The sequence below is a fragment of the Arachis duranensis genome, chromosome 6 (genome assembly GCF_000817695.3).
Source record: "Arachis duranensis cultivar V14167 chromosome 6, aradu.V14167.gnm2.J7QH, whole genome shotgun sequence".
In the NCBI taxonomy this organism is placed as follows: domain Eukaryota; kingdom Viridiplantae; phylum Streptophyta; class Magnoliopsida; order Fabales; family Fabaceae; genus Arachis; species Arachis duranensis.
In genome coordinates, this window is record NC_029777.3 from 90926880 (window position 1) to 90933119 (window position 6240).

Below are 6240 nucleotides of genomic sequence, written 5' to 3' on the forward strand. Positions count from 1 at the left end.
AAAAGAAATCAATAAATTTAATCAAAGTAAATATATGTCAACCGTGTTATTTAGGCATTTAGCAGCGTCATAAACATTAAGAAAACTATTATAAGTTCAGTATTTTCTGTTAGAAAACATTTGCAAGGTAATTATATATGAGGGATATATCCAATCGTGTGTGTTAGGAAATTATTATTCCATCATTTTGAATCTTACCTGTGTAGCGATCCTTAATTTTAAAAATATAAATATAAATAAGTTATAATTTATTTTATAAAATTAGAATTCTTTATTTTTAGAAAATTATTTTTATTATTAGTAATTGAACTAATTTTATAATAATTTAAATTTAATCAAATCTATATTATTATTATTATTATTATTATTATTATTATAAACATTAGATACAATTGTCATGAGTATTATATGTATTATAAATTTATATAGTTTTAAACCCTAGTATTATGTATTCATTATTGTTATTATATTCACTACGTTGTTGTTGTTATTATTATTATTATTATTATTATTATTATTATTATTATTATTATTATTATTATTACATGATCATCATTGCTATTGTTAGTATTATTATTACTATTATTAATTAAAGGATGGAAATCAAAGACGGTTTATAGTTTGGATTAAGTTATATATATATATTATCACTATTATTATGCATATATACATACTTATAAATATATAATAATAATAAAGAAAGCTAAGGCGGCTTATAAGCCTTTATAAGTCATACGTATACATATATATAGATGAACATGGTAAGAAGAAAAAAAAAGAAGAGAGAGAATAGCGTAACGAAGAGAAAAAAGAAATAACCTAAATTCCTTTGAATTTTCAGTTTCGATTTTTTGTAATCTGTAACTCTAATTAAAAATCTAATTCGATAAGAGTATTTGTAACCTTTTTTTCTATACGTTGGTACCATTTTTGATTAGTGGAAGTTGACAATGACGTAACTCCTCTTTTCTTTGGGGTTTGACCAACGAGATTTTAGGAGGCATAGACGATTCTGGACATTTTTTTTTTCGATAGCTCAGTCAGAAAATTTCTCTGAAGCTTCGAATATTTTGATTCCGTACGAAGGTATGGTTTTGGTTTCTCGTAGTTAATGTTTAATGTCACGTGAAAACTTATGCTAGAAGACTTTAAGATAGGAATGAAATGAATGAATAATTGATGGATTGTGTATATGGTATAAAATGTGAGGTTTAGCTGTTATCAATAATTTGCTGTTGAAGTTGGTCGGTTTGGAAAAAGATTTAATATTGGTATTTGTTTGATTTTGAAATAATTTGTTACTAAAAATGATTTAAATGACTGAGAGGTGTTTGGTTTGATAGTTGGGACCTTTGAAGGGTGGCAGAAATTTGAGTCTTAGAGGAGATATTGCCAAAATTTCTTTAAGAATTGGAGTTTTGATTTGAGGTATTATTTTAAAAAGGAAAGAGATTATTATGTGGCTTGTGTATTTGAGACTATTTGTTGACTCTCTGTCGCAAGATGTGACCATATATATATATATTATATTTGAGTTTGGGGTTCGTCTCCATGAAATACTATATTATTGAGCTTGGAGTATGACTCCATGGAATGTTATATTTGAGCTTGGAGTTTAACTCCATTGAATATTATTAAGCTTGGGGATGCGCGCATAGAGGGACTATCCAATGGTTAACTATCAGGACTTGTCGGGTTGGCTGTATAACCGACAGATGAGACTCATCAGCCATTGGACAGGCATACATCATATGCATTTGTTTGTTTGCTTGAGTGTGCATTGTTTTGGTTTGCTTAACTGTTCAATTCTGCCTATCTGCTACTTGTTCTACTTGCTGTAAATGCTTCTCTATCTGTGTTTTCCTTGTTTGTACTGTATGTGTATGTTTTCTTAGAAATTTCTCTTGACGAAGGTGTGAGGAGGGAGGGTTGTTCCACCAATGTCTCGGAGGATTGGAGGAGTCAGAAAGTGAAGTATTAAGTTAAAGTTAGATTCAGAACTAGAATACCTTAAATAGCTTACCTAACTTTTGGTTTAGTTTATTTTCCTTAAGAATAATTCTGAGTGTTGGAGTTCTAGAAATGCCTCTGGCTCTCTCGGGACCTTTTATATTAACTATGCGGGCACCTTTACCATACTGAGAACCTCCGGTTCTCATTCCATACTATATTGTTATTTTTCAGATGCAGGTCGAAAGGTATCTCATTAGGCGTCTAGACACCTGAAGCGAAGTGGTTACTGGGTTATTTTGGTGTGTAGTGATGTATATACACGTACTTATCTTTTTCTCCGCATGACTTATTCTTTTTGATCCTCCTAGAGATTTATGGAGAGGCAGGGTTTTGTTTATGTACATTTTGGGTTTTGGATATGTATATATATATGTAGATATTCTCCAGCCAGCCTTGACTTCGCGGACTGAGTGAGGAACTTGTTATTTTGTACCTTTGGCTTTCTATTCATACTTTTATTATCTTACGTTTGATAGTTATAGTTTAACTCACACGCAAGTTGTTCCATTTCCGGAGCGTGGCGCTTTTCATTTTGCGATTTTGTTTTATCCATTTTTCAAGGCTCCTAGTCTATTATCTTCTTTCTACTACTATAAGTATGTATTTTATTTTTTTTAGAAGTCGTAATACCTCGCCGCCTCTGCTTTATGACTTAAGCGTAAGACTCTGTGTGGTAGGGTATTACAATATTCAAATATAAATAATAATTTTAGAATTTTGATCCTCAACACATCAAGGCTGCCTCCACAGCTCTTTTTCCACCAGAAAAATTATGATTCAGCCAAAGTTACAAGAACTGGACTAATCATTGAACCAATTAAGTAACTGTTTCAATGATTTAATGGTTCAATCAAAATTAAACTGCAGTCGAACTAATTTAATTAAATATATAATAAAATTATTAAAAAATCAACTCCCCATATGTGAATTTCTGTAAAGCAATCAAGTCATTAATCCAAAACATGCATCTATATGAAGCCCTACATATAGTAAATTCAATGTAGAATTGTCACAATATTTCCATTTTGAATCAATAACAACCAAACAACAATTCAACAAAATAATAAGTATAACAAATTGAATTTAAAAATCAATTTAAGCAGAATTAATAAGTTAAACAATTAAATTTATAATTCAATCTTAATAGAATTAATTCATTAATAGAATTAATTCAATATCAATAAACTGAATTCAAATAAAAATTCAAAAAAATAATATCTCAACAGATCAATAAGACATCGTATGCATATTTAGAATAAATTTTAAGTTTTAGAGAGATAGAGTTATAGAGAGAGATTGAGACATGAGAGGGTTAAAAATTTAAACATTTTGGGCATGAAGATAAATATAAAAGTGAGGGAGGTTGAGTAAGGGTGGAAAAAGGCCAAACGACCTGCCCGGGAGCTGTAATCTGGCCTGTGTTTAGCCTGGCCTGACCTGACCTGTTATAAAATAGGTACAGGCACAGGCTATTTTAAAAGTCTTAATACATTAATAGACCAGGCACAGACTCACTAATTAGTCTTATAGGCCTGTCAAGTCTTCTTGGACCTGTTAAAATATAATTAAATATATAAATAATTATTTATTATTAATAAAATTATGAGATATTTTATTATAAATATTTTTGTATATTTTAAATATGTTAAAAGTTTAAAATTTTTTATAAATATTAAATATATGACATATTACATATAACTATTTTTATTAAAAAATAATTTTTTTAAATAATATTTTTATTTTTATAAAAAAAAATTATCAGGCTTTTTAACAGGCTTCAAGTCAGGTCAGGCTGAATAACAGGCCAGGCCTAATACTTTATAAAGAGCCTATAACAGGCTGCAGGCCAGACTCAGGCCAATCAACTATATGACAAGACAGGCCTGTTAAAAGCAAAGTCTGGCTTGACCTGACCTGTTTTCACCCCTAAGATTGAGACACGACAAAGGGTAAAATATTAGTGATTGGGAGACACCATGTGAAGAAGAGAATCAAAGACGCAGGAAGACATGGTGCAGAACAGAGAAGCAGAAATGACACCGGCGAGGAAGAGAGAAGTAGAAACGGTGAGGTGGGGAGAAACAAAAACGACACACAGGGAGGAGGGGAGAAGCAGCAGCGACCCATGGCCAGGAGCGGAAAAGCGGCAAGAAGCAATGAAACAGCGACAGAGAGAGCTCGGACAGAGAGGGCGATAAAGAAAGAGAAGGGAGAGAAGGGTTCAGATTTTTTTTTAAAAGGGCACTATTTTGACTTTAGAAGAGTGAACTGGACCTTTAAAAAATTGGGTCGGTTTAATTGGTTTATTGACTAACCACCGATTTAACCGATTTTTTGCAAGACGATTTTAGAAGCTAATTGGACTAGCCAGAAAATCGGTTCTTGATTAATTCGGTCGAACTGACTGATTCAGTCCGATTTTCAGAACTTTGGATTCAGTCTTATTAGGGATACAAAAAATTTTAGTGGAAAAAGATTAAAACTCAAACTCTTAATTATATTCACGAATTTAGATATGTTTCTATTTTCAAGTATATTTCTTAACGATTTAACATGCATGAATGATTTTAAAAATGAGAAATCCCGAAAATTCTTACCAGTAGTATCATAGCCTTCCAAAATTGAATTATTAAAATTAAAGAATCACTTTTTTTATTTTATGATTGAATCGTTCTTTCGGAATTAAAAGGATGAGATTTATTTTGCTTCTCACATTTGAGTTTCGATTAATTCCTTTTCTCGTTATGGTTTTTTTTATTCAATTAAAAGAAAAAATGAATACAAGAGAAAATACAACATATATAAAGTGTGCTCTATATTGTCTGAACCGTATATATATATAATTTTGGATTAAAAAATAAAATAAATTTTTTGTTTAGAAGATATATGTTGAATCTATATGCAGTGATGTGTATAAGTATGCAACTTTTATTTGTTCAAAAAATTGGCGATAAATAATTTTGGGTTTATTTGTTATTTGAGGATTGGAGATTATGAACAAGATAAAGTTTCTGTCCAGGTTTATTATTATATCTACAAGTATATAATAAAAGATGTTGAATTTTTCAATTGTTTCACAAATTCATTATTGTGAATATTATTTGGGCAAAGAAAAATTTATTTATTCTTTCCTCTTGTTTAGATTTACTTTGTAAAAGTTTGGGGACAATAACATGAATATTAATTCATGATTAATTTTAAAAATTATTGTATTTTTTTATTATTTGAATCTTTTTATTTAAAATTTAATTTTATGTTAAACAAAAAAATTAATTGATTAATAAAGACTGACACAGTATTATATAATTATTATATATTGTGGCTTAATATTTTATTATTTTTATGCTATATAAATATTTTGGATTTATTACATAAAAAAAATTAACAACAATTTAGATTATTGTACTTATTTATTTTATAAAGTTTAATTTTAAAATAAATTAGTTAAAAATTATAGTACTAAAGTAGTCTCTTTTGTGAAACTGAATTATTATTTTAAAATATAAAAAATATTGTAATATATTGTAATTAATATAAATATTGGTTGGCTCAAACAAAGGTCTATATTATTTGGCTGAATTATATGCATATATTTATGATAACTAGATAAAAATAAATTAATACTTATTATTTATGTAGATAATAATCGGTCCAAAAAAAATTTATTATTTGATCAAATAATAAATATTGAATCTTATATTTATTTTCTATCACTACAATAATATAAATTATTTTTTAGAGTTGTATGTGTAAAAAAAGAATTAAAATTTGTAAAAAATAAATTTTGACACTATTTTAACTATGAAAATATCTTAATAAATTAAAAGTTTTGTCAAAAATAGTATTTTTAACATATAAATAATTGTGAAAAAAGTTTAAATCTTATTTTGATAAATATTGGCTGTCAAAAATAATTTGTTAGAAAAATTTGAGAATATATTTTCTGTGATACATATTAACCGTCAAAAATATTATTTATTTTGACACTTATTGACTATAAAATATTCTCAACAAAAATTTTTAATAAAGAATGAGATGAGATCTTGAAACTGAAGAATAAATTGAGATTTTGAAGACAAAGAATGAATAGTATGATCCCAAACTGAGAGTAGTGTGATGTCAAAATTGAGCCCAGAGAAGAAGAGAAATAGTGGAGTAAATTGAAAACAAATGAGTGTCAAAATTGAGAAGTAATTTTCTACTATCAAATTATTCATAACAAAAAAA